Consider the following 18,907-nt stretch of genomic DNA (forward strand, 5'->3'; position numbering starts at 1 on the left):
GACGGGTCCGTTGGAGGTGGAGGGAGCATACCGAGTTATGGTGCGAGGATCGAGAGCAGGAGAAGCTCCCAGAGCCATAGTGGTGAGATTTCTCCGTTTTAAGGATAGAGAAATGGTCCTTAGATGGGCGAAGAAAACTCGGTGTAGTAAATGGGAGAACGCGGTGATCCGCGTCTATCAAGATTGGAGTGCGGAGGTGGCGAGAAGGAGGGCGAGCTTTAATCGGGCCAAAGCGGTACTTCACAAAAAAAAGATAAAGTTTGGAATGCTGCAACCGGCAAGACTGTGGGTCACATATCAAGGGAGGCACCACTACTTTGAGACGGCGGATGAAGCGTGGACTTTTATTGTAGAAGAAAAATTGGAATGATTGGACTACGAAAATGAACGTTTGGACAAAGTGGTGGGACGAGTGGGGGGGGGGCGAAGAGGGATTGTATGATTAATCCTGCGGTATGGTAACTTTTCTTTCTCCCACAGGTGGTGATGGGGGGAGGTGGGGAGGGAGAGGAGATGGGGCGTTGGCCATGGGAGGCGGGGCCGAGGGAGAGGCGCGGGCTTGGTTCCCGCGCTATGATAATTATGGCGGGAATACAGAAGCAGGAAGGAGGGGGCGCCGCACGGGGCGAGCCGTGATCACGGGGGGAAGCCGAGGTCAGCCAGAGTTTGCTGACTTCTGGGAGCAACATGGGGGGAGTAATTACGCTAGCGGGGGGTCTAGCGGGGGGGGGGGGGAGGGGGGAATTACTGGGTTGCTGCTGCTGGGGAAAGGGGGGAGTGGGTGCGGGAAAGGATGGGCGGGGGGGCACCGTCTGGGAGAAATACAGCAGCGTGGGAACTGGGCGAGAAGCTGGAAAAAGATGATGGCTAACCGGCAAGGGGGGGGGGGTGGGAAGCCCCCCAACTCGGCTGATCACGTGGAACGTGAGGGGGCTTAACGGGCCGATAAAGAGGGCACGAGTACTCGCACACCTTAAGAAACTTAAAGCAGATGTGGTCATGTTACAGGAAACGCACCTGAAACTGATAGATCAGGTTAGGTTGCGCAAAGGATGGGTAGGGCAGGTGTTCCATTCGGGGCTGGATGCGAAAAACAGGGGGGTGGCTATATTAGTGGGGAAGCGGGTAATGTTCGAGGCAAAGACTATAGTGGCGGATAACGGGGGCAGATACGTGATGGTGAGTGGCAAATTACAGGGAGAGATGGTGGTGTTGGTAAACGTGTATGCCCTGAATTGGGACGATGCCAATTTTATGAGGCGAATGCTAGGACGCATCCCAGACCTAGAGACCGGAAAGCTGATAATGGGGGGAGACTTTAACACGGTGTTGGAACCAAGGCTGGATAGGTCGAAGTCCAGGACTGGTAGGAGGCCGGCAGCAGCCAAGGTGCTGAAGGATTTTATGGAGCAGATGGGAGGGGTGGACCCGTGGAGATTCAGTAGACCTAGGAGTAAGGAGTTCTCGTTTTTCTCCTATGTCCATAAAGTCTATTCACGCATAGACTTTTTTGTGTTGGGTAGGGCATTGATCCCGAGGGTGAGGGGAACGGAATATACGGCTATAGCCATTTCGGATCATGCCCCACACTGGGTAGACTTGGAGATAGGGGAGGAAACAAGAGGGCGTCCACCCTGGAGAATGGACATGGGACTAATGGCGGATGAGGGGGTGTGCTTAAGGGTGAGGGGATGCATTGAAAAGTACTTGGAACTCAATGACAATGGGGAGGTTCAGGTGGGAGTGGTCTGGGAGGCGTTGAAGGCGGTGGTTAGGGGGGAGCTGATATCAATAAGGACACATAAAGGGAAGCAGGAGAGTAAGGAATGGGAGCGGTTGTTGCAAGAACTTTTGAGGGTGGACAGACAGTATGCGGAAGCACCGGAGGAGGGACTGTATAGGGAAAGGCAAAGGCTGCATGTGGAATTTGACTTGCTGACCACAGGCACTGCAGAGGCACAATGGAGGAAGGCGCAGGGTGTACAGTATGAATATGGAGAGAAGGCGAGCAGATTGCTGGCACACCAATTGAGGAAAAGGGGAGCAGCGAGGGAAATAGGGGGGGTGAGAGACGAAGATGGAGAGACGGAGCGGGGAGCGGAGAGAGTGAATGAAGTGTTTAAGACATTTTATAAAAAATTGTATGAAGCTCAACCCCCGGATGGGAGGGAGAGAATGATGGAGTTTTTGGATCGGCTGGAAATTCCCAAGGTGGAAGAGCAGGAAAGGATGGGATTGGGAGCACAGATCACGGTAGAAGAAGTGGTGAAAGGAATTAGGAACATGCAGACGAGAAAGGCCCCGGGACCGGACGGATTCCCAGTTGAATTTTACAGAAAATATTTGGACTTGCTCGCCCCGCTACTGACGAGGACCTTCAACGAGGCAAAGGAAAGGGGACAACTGCCCCCGACTATGTCAGAAGCAACGATATCGCTTCTTTTAAAGAAGGAAAAGGATCCGCTACAATGCGGGTCCTACAGACCAATCTCCCTCCTCAATGTAGATGCCAAGGTCTTGGCCAAGGTAATGGCAATGAGAATAGAGGAATGTGTCCCGGGGGTGGTTCATGAGGACCAAACTGGGTTTGTGAAGGGGAGACAGCTGAACACGAACATACGGAGGTTGTTAGGGGTAATGATGATGGCCCCACCAGAGGGTGAAACGGAGATAGTAGTGGCGATGGATGCCGAGAAAGCATTTGATAGAGTGGAGTGGGATTATCTGTGGGAGGTGTTGAGGAGATTTGGGTTCGGAGAGGGGTATGTTAGATGGGTGCAGCTGTTGTATAGGGCCCCAGTGGCGAGTGTGGTCACGAATGGACGGGGATCGGCATATTTTCGGCTCCATAGAGGGACAAGGCAGGGATGTCCTCTGTCCCCATTACTGTTTGCACTGGCGATTGAGCCCCTGGCGATAGCGCTGAGAGGTTCCAAGGGATGGAGGGGAATACTTAGGGGAGGAGAAGAACACCGGGTATCTTTATATGCGGATGATCTGCTACTATATGTGGCGGATCCAGCGGAGGGGATGCCAGAAATAATGCGGATACTTGGGGAGTTTGGGGATTTTTCAGGGTATAAATTGAACATGGGAAAGAGTGAGCTGTTTGTGGTGCATCCAGGGGAGCAGAGTAGAGAAATAGAAGACCTACCGTTGAGGAAGGTAACAAGAGACTTTCGTTACCTGGGGATCCAGATAGCTAAGAATTGGGGCACATTGCACAGGCTAAATTTGACGCGGTTGGTGGAACAGATGGAGGAAGATTTCAAGAGATGGGATATGGTAGCATTGTCAATGGCAGGGAGGGTGCAGGCGGTTAAGATGGTGGTCCTCCCGAGATTCCTTTTTGTGTTTCAGTGTCTCCCGGTGGTGATCACGAAGGCTTTTTTCAAAAGGATAGAAAAGAGTATCATGGGTTTTGTTTGGGCCGGGAAGACTCCGAGAGTGAGGAAGGGATTCTTACAGCGTAGTAGGGATAGGGGGGGGCTGGCACTACCGAGCCTAAGTGAGTATTATTGGGCCGCTAATATTTCAATGGTGAGTAAGTGGATGGGAGAGGAGGAAGGAGCGGCGTGGAAGAGATTAGAGAGGGCGTCCTGTAGGGGGACCAGCCTGCAGGCTATGGTGACAGCCCCATTGCCGTTCTCACCAAGGAACTATACCACGAGTCCGGTGGTGGTAGCTACACTGAAGATTTGGGGACAGTGGAGACGACATAGGGGAAAGACCGGAGCACTGGGGGGGTCCCCGATAAGAAACAACCATAGGTTTGCCCCGGGGGGAATGGATGGGGGATATGGAATGTGGCAAAGAGCAGGTATAACGCAATTGAAAGATCTATTTGTGGATGGGAAGTTTGCGAGTCTGGGAGCGCTGACCGAGAAATATGGGTTGCCCCAAGGGAATGCATTCAGGTACATGCAATTGAGGGCTTTTGCGAGGCAACAGGTGAGGGAATTCCCGCAGCTCCCGACACAAGAGGTGCAGGACAGAGTCATCTCAAAGAAATGGGTGGGGGACGGTAAGGTGTCGGATATATATAGGGAAATGAGAGACGAAGGGGAGACTATGATGGACGAACTAAAAGGGAAATGGGAAGAAGAGCTAGGGGAGGAGATTGAGGAGGGGATGTGGGCAGATGCCCTAAACAGGGTAAACTCGTCGTCCTCGTGCGCCAGGCTAAGCCTGATTCAGTTTAAGGTATTACACAGGGCACATATGACTGGAACACGGCTCAGTAAATTTTTTGGGGTGGAGGATAGGTGTGCGAGGTGCTCGAGAAGCCCAGCGAATCATACCCATATGTTTTGGTCATGCCCGGCACTACAGGGGTTTTGGATGGGGGTGACAAAGGTGCTTTCGAAAGTAGTAGGAGTCCGGGTCGAACCAAGCTGGGGGTTGGCTATATTTGGGGTTGCACAAGAGCCGGGAGTGCAGGAGGCGAGAGAGGCCGATGTTTTGGCCTTTGCGTCCCTAGTAGCCCGGCGCAGAATATTGCTAATGTGGAAAGAAGCCAAGCCCCCGGGGGTGGAGACCTGGATAAATGATATGGCGGGGTTCATAAAGTTAGAGCGGATTAAGTTCGTCCTAAGGGGGTCGGCTCAAGGGTTTACTAGGCGGTGGGAACCGTTCGTCGAATATCTTGCGGAAAGATAGATAGGGGAGAACAAAGAAGGCAGCAGCAGCGGCCCAGGACTTGGGGGGGGGGGGAGGGATGGGGGGGGGGTGTGTGTGGCCTGAGACAAGGCAGTTGCCAATTAGGGCTAGTTTTTATTTTTTGTTATTTAATATTTATTTATTTGTTGTTGTTTTTGTTTAAATTTAAAAAAGGTCATTATTATCTGTATTGTTACAATGTTGTGTAAAGGATGCACAATGTACTGATGTACTGTGTTGGTTGACCAAAAATTTTCAATAAAATATTATTTAAAAAAAAAGACACGCCGAGTCGGGTGTGAGGGGGTGGAGGGGGCAGTGTGAGGGGGTGGAGTGGCGGGGGAGGGTTAGGGGGTGGAGGGGGCAGTGTGAGGGGGTGGAGTGTCGGGGGAGGGTTAGGGGGTGGAGGGGGCAGTGTGAGGGGGTGGAGTGGCGGGGGAGGGTTAGGGGGTGGAGGGGGCAGTGTGAGGGGGTGGAGTGGCGGGGGGTTAGGGGGTAGGGGGGTACGTGTCACGGGGTGGGTTGAACTTGGGGGCAGTGGTGGGGGGTGCAGTGTGGTGGGGGGGGGGGGGGGAGGTGAGGGGCTGAGGGAGTGTAGCCAGGCAGGGGAGTCTCCTTGGTCCTGCGCCTCCGATCTGGCATAGCGCTACCTCCCGGGTGGCAGCTCCCCCAGCGAGTTCCAGAGCCCTCTGCTCGTGGACGGTGAGGGGGTGCAGCACAGGTGATCCCCCTCCGGTTCTTGCACGCTCACGATGGTTGTGAGCAGTCTTATCCTGCGGGGGTGGGGGGAACATCAGGGTTAGGCAGTCAGCAGCAAGACGAGGAGGGTGTGATGCCCATGTGAGGCGGGTACAACGTGGTGTCCCCAACCCGCCCCCCCCTGCGTGGGCCGGGGTGAGGGGGTCCCGCGAGATGTGGTGGGGGGGGAGGGAGGGGTGAGGGGTTCCCCACAGCGCTAACCGCGGTGCCCACCGCACGCCAGCCGCGCCTCACAGTGCCAGCTGGTTGCCAGTGCCCACGTCTTGGGCACAAGGTGGCCCTGCGCTCTTCTACAGCGTCCAGCAGCATCTCGGGATCACTGGGAGCGGCACGGCGATGCTCGGCCATCTCGGTCCTTCGGGTCCTGTGCGCGGATCGTGCACTTTAAATGACGCGGTGCGGCATCAGCCGGGCGTCGCGCGATGACGCTGCTGCTCTGGCACCATGCCCACCGCGTTTCTCGCGGCCCCGCTGCTGGCCCGCGGCCGTTTCGCCATCGTGAAACGCAACGGCGCCAACACTCTGCCTCAATATCGGAGAATCCCGCCCCGCAGAATTTACAGAAGGAGGCCATTCGGCCCATCGAGTCTGCACCGGCCCTTGGAAAGAGCACCCTACCCAAGCCCACACCTCCACCCTATCCCTGTAACCCCACCTAATCTTTTTGGACACTAAGGGGCAATTTATCACGGCCAATCCACTTAACCCGCACATCTTTGGACTGTGGGAGGAAACCGGAGCACCCGGAGGAAACCCACGCAGACACGGGGAGGATGTGCAGACTCCGCACAGACAGTGACCCAAGCCGGGAATCGAACCTGGGACCCTGGAGCTGTGAAGCAACTGTGCTAACCACTGTGCTACTGAGCTGCCCTTAGTCGCCACATTCTAGCGCTTGTTCGGTTACACGGAGGGAGAGTTCACAATGTCCAAATCACCTAATTGCTCAGAATGTTACTGAGGCTGAAAGGATTAAATTTATTTATCTGGGCCCGGGTATATAGATGAGGTTATAATCTCTTGAGAATGGGAAATGGTGGACAATCTGATTTAGGCGTTATAAACGATTGTGGATCGATGAAGTAGGTCGGAGTGATTTCCTCTGTTGGGGAGGGTCCACAACAAAGGGGTAGAATCTGAAAATTTGAGCGAGGGGTGAGGGCAGGAAGTGGTTCTTTGGGTGAATGGGAGTCTGAAACAATCTCCCCTAAATTGAGAATTTAATAACTGAGGTTGATCGATTTGGTTGGGTAAGGGGTTGGAGAAACAAGGTGAGTAGACGGAGTTTCCAACGGTGGAACAGCATCGATGGGCCGAAAGACCTCTTTGCCGTTCCCGTTTACAGGTTCAGGGGGTCAGGTGGCATCATGGGTCACACACTGACCTTTCACCCCCATGAAAAAAATCATCAGGCCGACCTCAAAGTTGACTAAATATCTTCCACCTTTTCAACAGCTGCTCACCACCTGCCCATCCAAACATGGCATTATGGATAAAATATTGTCGACAGCCACAAGTAGTTCTCAGATTCTGCTGAAGCCAAGATTATTATTATGTCTGGAATCACAAGACTCAGTGCAGGTTAATGTGAAGGCTTTGTCCCCAATGCTTATGACCTTTTCCCAACTCTCTCGAATGCAACAACAACTTGCACTTTCTGAGCGTGGCGCCTTCAAAAAAGACAAGACTTGACTGGTCAGTTATTTCATTGACACCAGATTTCAGCTGGAACTGCCTGTCCCTCATTTTCTCCAGGGGTTGCATGTTAATTAATGGTGCAATTTATGTCGCGACCGCATGGAACCTTCCGGAATGTTTCCGCCGATGGCACAGTTGCTCAGCTGTTCGTCGTCTTGAGGGTCGAATCCATTTTTGGAAACTGCTAACACCCCACAGGTCAAAGCACAGCCCTGGTAACGCACGGCAGCTATATCCTCTTTCTTCCTCACTGATTACTTTCCAGCTACGCAAGGAGGCCATTCAGCCCCTCCATACTGTTCTCACTTGTTAAAAGAGCTCTCCGATTTAATACCTTGTTTAGATGAATATTTTCTCTCTCTCAATCATTTCAACTTCTGTGACCATGTTAAACGCCCCCACTAGATCACCCCTTAATCTTTTAAATTCATGGAATAAAAACCTGGTCCATGCACCAGCCTTGATAATTTAACCCTTCATCATCGAAAGAGGCCATTCTGCCCTCAATGCACATACTGGCTCTTTGAGGGGGCAATTTGATTAACTCCACTCCCCCTGCCCTTTCTCTTTAGCCCCTGTGATTTGTTTCTTCCAGTATTTCTCCAATTCCTTTGCGAAAGTTATTATTGAATCTACTTCCACCCACCTTTCAGGCAGCACCTTCCATAAGACCAGAAGACATAGGAGCAGAATTAGGCCACTCGGCCCATCGAGTCTGCTCCGCCATTCAACCATGGCTGATATTTTCTCATCCCCATTCTCCTGCCTTCTCCCCATAACCCTGCTCCCCTTATTAATCAAGTACCTATCTCTCTCTGTCTTAAAGACACTCAGTGATTTGGCCTCCAAGGTCTTCTGCGGCAAAGAGTTCCACAGATCCACCACCCTCTGGCTGAAGAAGTTCCTCCTCCAGATCTCAACAATCCATTGCAGGGCTAAGGATAAAGGGCAGGGGAAACGGGATTAACCGGGCAGCTCTCTGGCACAACGAGCTGCGTGGCTTCCTCTGTACGTCAGCATTCTATTCTTGGAGGCCCCATCATCTTAAATTTAGAGACAGGCCATTTGGGAATTTCTACACACAAAGTGGAGGGGAAACCTGGAGCGCTCGCCCCCAAAGATCTGGGGCGGGATTCTCCGACCCCCTGCCGAGTAGGGGAGAATCCCGCCCCTGGTGTTCAATTGGAAATTGCACGACTAAGGTTGGTGGATTTTTGTTGGTGAGGATGTTATGGGACTCCCAGCAGAGCTTGATCAGGGTGACCGAATTGAACGTTGAAATGACTGTGAGGGGCTGAATGGCCTCCTCCCTGTTGTTATGTTATAAAGAGTGAGGAAGGAGGAGAATACGGCTGCTGCGTGTCACCCAAAGGCTGCCCTTTGACCCGTGGGGGTGTCAGCTGTGTCCCAAGTGGCCACGCCCCACGAGTCTACGAACAGCTGAGCATCTGTCCCATCGGCGGAAAACATGCTGGAAGATTCCGTGAGTGTGTGACGCAGATTGTATCATTGCATAACATGCAGTCCTTGGAGAAAACGAGGGACAAACAGTTACAGCTGAAATATGGCACCAATAATTTAATTTTTTTTAATAAACATTTTATTGAGGTATTTCTTTGGCATTGCAACAGCAATAAAATCAACAATGTACATAACAAGGAAAATATTAACGTAGTGCAAATACCGCCCCCCTCTCCCACAAGTCCCGCCATTACTTACCCCCCTAATCTACGCTAGCCTAACCGCCCCCCCCCCCCCCCCCCCCCCCCCCACCTTCTGCTGACGATTAATTCTCTGCGAAGAAGTCGATGAACGGTTGCCACCTCCGGGCGAACCCTAACAGTGACCCTCTCATGGCGAACTTAATTTTCTCCAGGCAGAGGAAGCCCGCCATGTCCGATAGCCAGGTCTCCGACTTCGGGGGCTTCGAGTCCCTCCATGCTAGTAATATCCGCCTCTGGGCTACCAGGAAAGCAAAGGCCAGAACATCTGCCTCTTTCTCCTCCCGGACTCCCGGATGCTGCGGTACCCCGAAAATCGCCACCTCTGGACTCACTGTGACCCTCGTATTTAATACCGTGGACATGGCGCCGGCAAACCCCTGCCAAAATCCCCTCAGTTTTGGACATGCCCAGAACATGTGGACAGGGTTCGCTGCCCCCCACCCCCGACCTTAAATTGGATCAGGCTGAGCCTGGCACATGTCGCGATCGCGTTGACCCTACCCAATGCATCTGTCCAAAGGCTCTATCTCTCCCTCCAGCTCCTCCTCCCACTTTTGCTTCAGCTCCTCGGTCTGCGTCTCCTCCGATCCCATAAGCTCTCTATATATGTCCGAGACGCTCCCCTCCCCTATCCATCCTCTCGAGACCACCCTGTCCTGAATCCCCCTTAGCGGCAGGAGTGGGAAGTTTGGAACCTGCTTCCACAGAAAGTCCCACACCTGTAAATATCGGAATTCATTTCCCCTCGTGAATGCAAACTTCTCCTCCAGCGCCCTCATACTCGGGAAACTTCCTTCTATAAACAAGTCCCCCATCCTCTCAATCCCCGCTCTCCGCCAAATTCGGAACCCCTGTCCATCCTCCCCGGGGCAAACTGGTGATTAGCACAGATTGGGGACCAGAACGATGCCCCCTCTGCTCCCACATGCCGCCTCCACTGCCCCTAGACTCTCAGGGCAGCCACCACCACTGGACTGGCGGAGTATCGCGCCGACGGGAACGGCAAAGGTGTTGTTACCGACGCCCCCAGACTTATGCCCTTGCAAGAAGCCGCCTCCATGCGCACCCACGCCGGCTCCCCCCCCCCACCAGCCACCCCCTCACCATGGCTATGTTAGCCACCCAGTAATAATTGCTGAAATTCGGCAGCGCCAGCCCACCCTCCCCGACTCCGCTCGAGCATTGACCTCTTCACTCGCGGGTCTTGCCCCCCACACAAAGCCCATGATAATCTTATTGAAGGCACCAATAAATTAACCAGCCAGTTAACTCTTTGTCCTGCCCGTCTCTCAGGCAGTGCTTTCCAAATCATACCTCGGGGCTGTAGAAAAATATCACCTGACCTCCGGTTCTGTTGCCAATTAGCTTAAGTCAGTCTCCTCACATTGTTGACATTTCTACCAAGCCCCTGGAATTCTACCGCTGAATCGACGTCCCCTCCAAGGCTACGGAAAACTTCCTGAGGTGTGGTGCATCGGCTAAGAGGTAGCAAACAAAGTGCCACAAAACATCAAGGACTTTGACCTTTTAGGGGGATGGAAGTTTCATAGAATTTTAGAATTTACAGTGCAGAAGGAAGCCATTCGGCCCATCGAGTCTGCCCCAGCTCTTGGAAAGAGCGCCCTACCCAAACCCACACCTCCACCCTATCCCAGTAACCCCACCGAACCTTTTTGGACACTAAGGGCAGTTTAGCATGTCCAATCCACCTAACATAGAACATATAGTGCAGAAGGAGACCATTCGGCCCATCGAGTCTGCACCGACTCATTTAAGCCCTGACTTCCACCCTATCCCCATAACCCAATAACCCCTCTTAACCTTTTTGGACACTAAGGGGCAATTTAGCATGTCCAATCCACCTAACCTGCACGCCTTTGGACTGTTTCAGTATTCGACAATGCCGGTGTATAAGGGGCTGGGTTAAGTCGCTGAAATTCACCTACGTTTTCAAGTGAAGAGCAGTTCTCTCCACCATTCTGGCCAATATTTATCCCTCAGCCTATATCACCGGGGTGATCAGATTCTGATTCGCAGCTTGTGGGAGCTTGCTGTGCTGCCAAGCCCTTGTGGCTGCCAAACACTTTGGGAGGTGCCAGGGTGGGGAAAGGCACTATAGAAATGCATGTCTTCCCTTTGTGGAGCACGAAAGAAAGGTAAAGAAGGACCCAAACCGTTGCATGGGAGAGAGGAATTCTGGCTGGAAGTCGGGCCGAGATTGATGGGATCCGACACGTTGCCTGTGGCTGCCCCCCTGTCTTCACCCACATGTGCAGTGCTGGGCTGCAGCAGCACATCACAGTCAGGTGCCAGGTCGCTTTTCATGTGGGTGTGTCAGACTACAATCCCCATTTTAGGCCCCAACGAGACCTTCGCGCTTTGTGCCCGCTCCGTCCGTTTTTAGCACGCCGGACTGGTGGGAGAAGCTGCAGGCTTGGACGGTCGTGTCGAAGGAGTTTTACTGCATGTCTCCCACCGTTTCCATGGTAGCCAGTGTTGCCTAGCTCATTGCGATTATTCCACCGCCCCCCCCCCCCCCCCCCCCCAACAAGGCTTCGCGTCCTATGCCCACACTGTTCTTAATTTGTTTCATGGCAGGTTGGCCTTGCTGGCAAGTCCCAGCATTCGCTGCCCCTAAACGTGAGGCCATTTCAGACTCAGGTGTAGGCCAGACCAGGTAAGGACGGCAGGCTTCCTTCCCTGAAGAACATTAGTGAACCAGGTGGGTTTTCACACTTGGGAAATTGCGCACAATTCTGGCCGCACACTGCCAGAAGGATGTGGAGGCTTTGGGGAGGGTGCAGAGGAGGTTTACCAGGATGTTGCCTGGTCTGGAGGGTGTTGGCTATGCGGAGAGGCTGAACAGACTCAGACTGTTTTCATTAGAATGACGGAGGTTGAGGGGGTGACCTGTTAGCGGTCTACAAGATTATGAGGGGCATGGATAGAGTGGATGGGCAGGCACTCTTTCCCAGGGTGGAGGGGTCAGTCATGGGGGGCATAGGTTTAAGGTCCGTGGGGCAAAGTTTAGAGGAGATGTGCGAGGCAGGTTTTTACGCAGAGGGTGGTGAGTGCCTGGAACACGTTGCCTGGGGAGGTTGTGGAAGATACATTAACGGCGTTCAAAAGGCAAGGAAGGGATAAAAGAAAAGGGGAAAATGTGATGTATCGATGTAAACAGTTAAAACCGATCTTGATGTAAATAATTCTAGTATTTATGTAATCTCTTACGTTATTCGCACTGTTCATGTTTATATTTGATACCAAAAACCCAATAAAAAAACATTTTTTAAAAAGGCATTGTTTTGTTACGCTCTTGACGTAGCATAAACTGCTTCCTTGATGTATACTCTGACAAAGGAAGGTTCAGATTTGGAGATAGCTTTAACACATTTATTACTGTTAACAATTCTCCTACTTGGATTCGTCTCTACTGTTAATCCTTCTGTAGCTACTCAGACTGACGAACCGGTCTGCTACAATCCACGGGGTGGGTGTGATGTTCAATCACCCCTGTGTCTGTGCTCACTGAGAGTCTCCACTGGAAAGAGGAAGATCATGTGTGCAGTGTCCTTATGTATGGGTTGGTGTAATGCCCCCCTGTGGTAGTGTCACCTCTGTGTGTATCATGACTGTCCATTGGTCGTGTCCTATCTTACTGACCTATTGGTTGACTGTCTGTGTGTCATGTCTCTGGTGCTCCCTCTAGTGTCCAGCTAGGTGTAGTGTATGTACATTAACCCTTTGTACTTACAGTGATATATATCACCACAGTCATCTCGACAAATACATGAATAGGATAGGTATAGAGGGACACAGCACTATGAAGCGCTGAGGGTTTTGGCCAAGGGTGGTATCATGACTGGTACAGGCTTGGAGGGCCGAAGGGCCTGTTTCTGTGCTGTATTGTTCTTTGTTCTTTACAACAATCGATGATAGTTCCGTGGCCACCATTACTGAGACTGGCTTTTATATTTCAATGGGGTGGCATTGTTGCCCAGTGGTTAGCACTGCTGCCTCACAAGGGCAGCATGGTGGTGCAGTGGTTAGCATTGCTGCCTCACGCCGCCGAGGTCGCAGGTTCGATCCTGGCTCTGGGTCACTGTCCGTGTGGAGTTTGCACATTCTCCCCGTGTCTGCGTGGGTTTCGCCCCCACAACCCAAAGATGTGCAGGGTAGGTGGATTGGTCACACTGAATTGCCCTTTAATTGGGAAAAATGAATTGGGTACTCGAAATGTATTGGGACGTGTGGCCCCATTCTGCACTGTAGGGATTCTATTTATTAATTCAATTTAAATTCCACCAGCTGCGGTGCTGCCCCACAATAATGCATTTATTACCTTGGGCAGAAATATGTCTGAAAATGTTTCATCAGAGCATTTTCAAAACAACTTTCCACACTGAGTCACCATGAAGAGATATCAGGGAGTTAAGAGGTAGAGCGTTGTCGAGAGGTTTGAGGAGGGAGTTCCCGAGCTCGGGGCCCATACACCTGCAGACACAGCTGCCAACAGGGTAACGATTAAAATCCACGTCAGACAAGAGACCTGTGGTGAACGTACTGCTGCTACAATTCACCACTGCATTGTGTTGTATTATGTTGATGCCCTTGTGGGCTCCGCCCCCTCGGGGGTGGTATATAGATCTGCAGCCTGTAGGCGGCACTCAGTACACAGCAGTCACAGGCAGGCACAGATCTAGCTTATTAAAACCACTGTTCACTTCTACTAATTGTCTCGTGTGGATTGATGGCTGCATCAATTTAATAAGCTAAGCTATCGCAATGGAAGCCGCCCTCAAACCTGATCGACTGGAACTCGACCCACTGGCAGCTGAAGCCAAAGGAATCTTTTCGCACTGGCTCCGCTGCTTTGAGGCCTACCTCGCCGCCTCCTCCTCGCCCGCCGTCACCGAGGCACAGAAGCTGAGTCTCCTCCACGCCCAGGAGCCACAGAATCTCTGTACTAATCGAAGATGCGACCACGTACGAAGACGCGGTCGTGATCCTGAAAATACATTACGTGAGGCCGGTGAACGAAGTGTTCGCATGGCATCGCCTCACCACACGTCGTCAACACCCCGGGGAATCGCTGGAGGAATATCTACGCGACCTGAAGGTACTCGCTCGAAACTGCAACTACAGGGACGTCACGGTCTCGCAGCACATGGAACTCAACATCCAGGACACCTGTGTGGCTGGAGTCCGGTCCAACTATGTCAGACAGCGCCTGCTTGAAAAGGCCGCCCTCGACCTAGAAGAAACGGTAAAACTATCCACCTCATTAGAGGTAGCGTTCCAGAGTCTAAATGCTTCCCCCTCCGACCTCGCAAGTTCCTCGTGGGCACCGGAGGTGCGACCATCACCCGACCCGAGGGTGTCACAGGCCTGTGCCGCGCGGCTGCCTGCCCAACCCGGGGGGCCGCCTTGCTATTTCTGCGGTCAGAACCAGCACCCCAGGCAGCGTTGCCCAGCTCGGAACGGGACCTGCAGCGACTGCGGCAAGAAAGGACACTTGCCAAAGTCTGCTTGGCCCGACCCAAAGTTCCAAAATCGCAGGCCCAACTCACAGACTCACAGGCCCGCAGACCCCGCAGCGTGGCTGCGTGCCTGCCGGTAACGCCCCCTTCTGATGCGTCATCCGCCTCGTGCTACCCGTGGGGGCTGCCATCTTTAACCCTACCCAACACGTGCGACTCATGGGGGCCGCCATCTTGGGACCACCCCGCTACCACCGACCACGCCGGCTACCCACAGCTTGGTGCTGTCACTCTCGACCAGTCACGGCCCAAGCACCTCAAGAACTCCATGATGACCGTCCGGGTCAATGGGCACGAAGCGCCCTGTCTTGATAATGAATGGCTTAGATAGGGTGGACGTAGGGAAGTTGTTTCCATTAGCAGGGGAGACTAGGACCCGGAGACACAGCCTTAGAATAAAAGGGAGTCACTTTCGAACAGAGATGAGGAGAAATTTCTTCAGCCAGAGAGTGGTGGGTCTGTGGAATTCATTGCCACAGAGGGCGGTGGAGGCCGGGACGTTGAGTGTCTTTAAGACAGAAGTTGATAAATTCTTGATTTCTCGAGGAAGTAAGGGCTATGGAGAGAGAGCGGGTAAATGGAGCTGAAATCAGCCATGATTGAATGGTGGAGTGGACTCGATGGGCCGAATGGCCTTACTTCCACTCCTATGTCTTATGGTCTTATGGTCTGACTCTGGGAGCACGGAGAGCTTCATCCATCCGGACACGGTAAGGCGCTGCTCCCTCCAGATTTCCCCCGCATCCCAAACAATCTCCCTTGCTTCCGGATCACATTCCGTGCAGATCCGGGGGTACTGTATCGCGAACCTCGCGATACAGGGCGCCGAGTACGCCGATTTCAAACTCTATGTCCTCCCCGATCTCTGCGCTTCTCTCCTGTTGGGACTGGATTTCCAGTGCAACCTCAGGAGCCTGACCCTGAAGTTCGGCGGGCCCGTACCCCCTCTCACCACATGTTGCCTCGCGACCCTTAAGATCGCCCCCCCCTCGCTCTTCGCGAACCTCACCTCCGACTGTAAACCCGTCGCCACTAGGACCAGGCGGTACAGTGCCCAGGACAGGACTTTTATCAAGTCCGAGGTCCAGTGGCTCTTGAGGGAGGGGATCATCGAGGCCAGTAATAGCCCCTGGAGAGCCCAAGTGGTGGCCGTCAGGATCGGGGAAAAGAACCGGATGGTTGTAGACTACAGCCAGACCATAAATCGTTACACGCAACCCGATGCGTACTCCCTTCCCCGTATAGCGGACATGGTGAATCAGATTGCACACGACTGGGTTTTCTCCACGGTAGATCTGAAGTCCACATACCACCAGCTTCCGATCCGCCCGGAAGACCGCCACTACACTGCCTTTGAGACAGACAGCCACCTCTTCCACTTCCTCAGGGTCCCCTTCGGCGTCACCAATGGGGTCTCGGTCTCCCAAAGAACGATGGACCGAATGGTGGACCAGTATAGGCTGCGGGCCACGTTTCCGTACTTGGATAACATCACCATCTGTGGCCATGATCAGCAGGACCACGACGTTAACCTTCAGAAGTTCCTCCAAACCGCCCAAGTCCTCAATCTCACCTACAACAAGGAGAAATGCGTTTTACACACAACCCGACTAGCCATCCTCAGCTATGTCGTGGAAAACAGAGTCCTAGGGCCCGACCCTGACCGCATGCGCCCCCTCCTGCAACTCCCCCTTCCCCACTGTCCCAAGGCCCTGAAGAGATGCCTGGGGTTCTTTTCATATTATGCCCAGTGGGTCCCCAACTATGCGGGACAAAGCCCGCCCACTTATAAAAGCCACCATCTGTCCCCTGACTACTGAGGCCTACCTGGCCTTCAGCCGCTTCAAGGCAGACATTGTCAAGGCCACGATGCATGCGGTGGACGAGTCCATCCCCTTCCAGGTGGAGAGTGACGCGTCGGATGTCGCCCTGCCCGCTACCCTTAACCAGGCAGGCAGGCCCGTGGCCTTCTTTTCCTGTACCCTCAACGCCTCCGAGATTCGACACCCCTCTGTCGAGAAGGAAGCTCAAGCTATTGTGGAAGCTGTGCGGCATTGAAGGCACTACCTAGCCAGTCGGAGGTTCACCCTTGTCACCGACCAATGGTCGATAGTCTTTATGTTCAACAACACACAGCGGGGCAAGATCAAGAATGATAAAATCTTGAGGTGGAGGATCGAACTCTCCACCTATAATTACGATATCGTGTATCGTCCTGGGAAGCTCAATGAGCCCCAGATGCCCTGTCCCGCAGCACATGCGCCAGCGCGCAAGATGACCGACTTCGGGCCATCCACAGTGACCTCTGTCACCCGGGGGTCACCCGGCTTCTCCACTTCATCAAGGCCCGCAACCTGCCCTACTCCACCGAGGAGGTCAGGGCCATCACCAGGGACTGCCAAGTCTGCGCGGAGTGCAAGCCGCACTTCTATCGGCCAGACAAGGCCCACCTGGTGAAGGCATCCCACCCCTTTGAACGCCTTAGCGTCGATTTCAAAGGACCCCTCCCCGCCACTGACCGCAATGTGTATTTTCTCAACGTCATTGACGAATACTCCCGCTTCCCCTTTGCCATCCCATGCCCCCACATGACCGTGGCCACTGTCATTAAGGCCCTGCATAGTATCTTCACCCTGTTCGGTCTCCCCACTTACGTCCACAGTGACCGGGGTTCCTCGTTTATGAGTGACGAACTGCGTCAGTACTTGCTTGGTAAGGGCATTGCCTCGAGCACGACTACAATCCCCGGGGAAACGGACAGGTGGAGAGGGAGAACGCAACGGTATGGAAGGCCGTCCTTCTGGCCCTACGGTCTAGAAGTCTCCCGGTTTCCCGCTGGCAGGAGGTCTTCCCCGACGCGCTCCACTCCATTCGGTCGCTCCTCTTCACAGCCACGAACGAGACCCCTCGCGACCGGCTATTTGTCTTCCCCAGAAAATCCACCTCCGGGGTCTCGCTTCCATCCTGGCTGACAACACCGGGGCCTGTCCTCCTCCGGAAGCACGTAAGGAGCCATAAGTCCGACCCCCTGGTCGAGAGGTTCCAGCTCCTACATGCCAACCCTCAGTATTCCTACGTGGCGCACCAGGACGGCCGACAAGATACAGTCTCCCTCCGGGATCTGGCACCCACCGGTTCCCCAGCAACCATCACCTACCCCCCCCCCTCTTCACCGAACATCGCCCCCGCCCCTACATGCCCTACACCCCACCTCCCTCCATCGCCGACCCACCATGATGAAGCTCCAGATGACACGCTCCCGGAGTCAACGAGCCCAACACCCGTGCCCGCAGCAAAACCAGAGCTCAGGCGATCACGGAGAGCGATCAAGGCACCGGACAGACTCAATCTGTGAGCCCACTTCACCCCTGCTGGACTTCAATTTTTTAACAGGGGGTGAATGTGGTGAACGTATTGCTGCTACAATTCACCACTGTATTGTGTTTTATTATGTTGATGCCCTTGTGGGCTCCGCCTGTGGCTCCGCCCTCGTGTGAATTGAGGTCGCATCAAGACCAGAATCAGAGGATTGCGGAGATCTCAGAAGGTTGTGGGCTGGGAGGAGCAGGTTACGGAGCTGGAGAAAGAGGCAAGGAGAGGGTGGGGCACGATTGGGGCTTTGCGGGTAGGCCGAGGAGGGATTTGAAAACAAGGATGAGGATTTTGTAAATTGAGGTGATGCTGGGCCAGGTGGAGTTCAGCGAGCGACAGGGGGCGATGCTGAACGGTGCGAGTACAGAGTAGCAGGAGCTTTGGGTGAGTTTGAGTTCATGCAGGAGTATCAGAAGACCCTAAACTGACATTAAAACATTGGGGACGCAGGATAGGCGTCACATCCCCTTGTCCTCCTCCAGGCCCGTTACCGCAGGATGGCCATTAGCTGACCAAGCGTTTCTGTGACGTCTGAGCTGCCCCGAGTGCCAGGAAACAGTCACCCAGTCATTGAACCATTAGAGGGAGCTGGAGGATTACTGATAGCAACAGGAGCCTTTTGTTTCATTCGAGCTGCCACTTTTCACTTTGCTCTGTCTTTATTTTTAACAGAGCTCGTGCATTCCAGTATCATCGGGGAGTTCGCAGGCCACCTCGTGACTGATGGGAAGATGACAGGCTTGTTTATTACGGACCGGATGTGATCTAAAGGCCTTATTTTTTTTATTTCACCTTCACCAACCTCGTGATCTGTCCAATGTGGCTCAGGAGCTGATTAAACATCACGGACAATGCCAAACACTGGTGTCAGGAGAAACAACACCCCTTCCCAAAGAGTGAGGGTGGTTACAGATCCACCACGCAGTTTAACAAGAAACATGGATGACATTACAACGTGAAGACAGGGCTCTGACTCATCCAGTCCTGGATGACGGTTACCGCCCACGCTAACAGCTCTGATCATATTTACCTGCCCAGTTCCCATATAATAATAATCTTTATTGTTGTCACAAGTAGGCTTACATTAACACTACAATTCCCGTTCCGGCCTCCCCGAACAGGCGCCGGAATGTGGCGACTAGGGGCTTTTCACAG

Source organism: Scyliorhinus torazame, chromosome 13 (genome assembly GCF_047496885.1).
Source record: "Scyliorhinus torazame isolate Kashiwa2021f chromosome 13, sScyTor2.1, whole genome shotgun sequence".
In the NCBI taxonomy this organism is placed as follows: domain Eukaryota; kingdom Metazoa; phylum Chordata; class Chondrichthyes; order Carcharhiniformes; family Scyliorhinidae; genus Scyliorhinus; species Scyliorhinus torazame.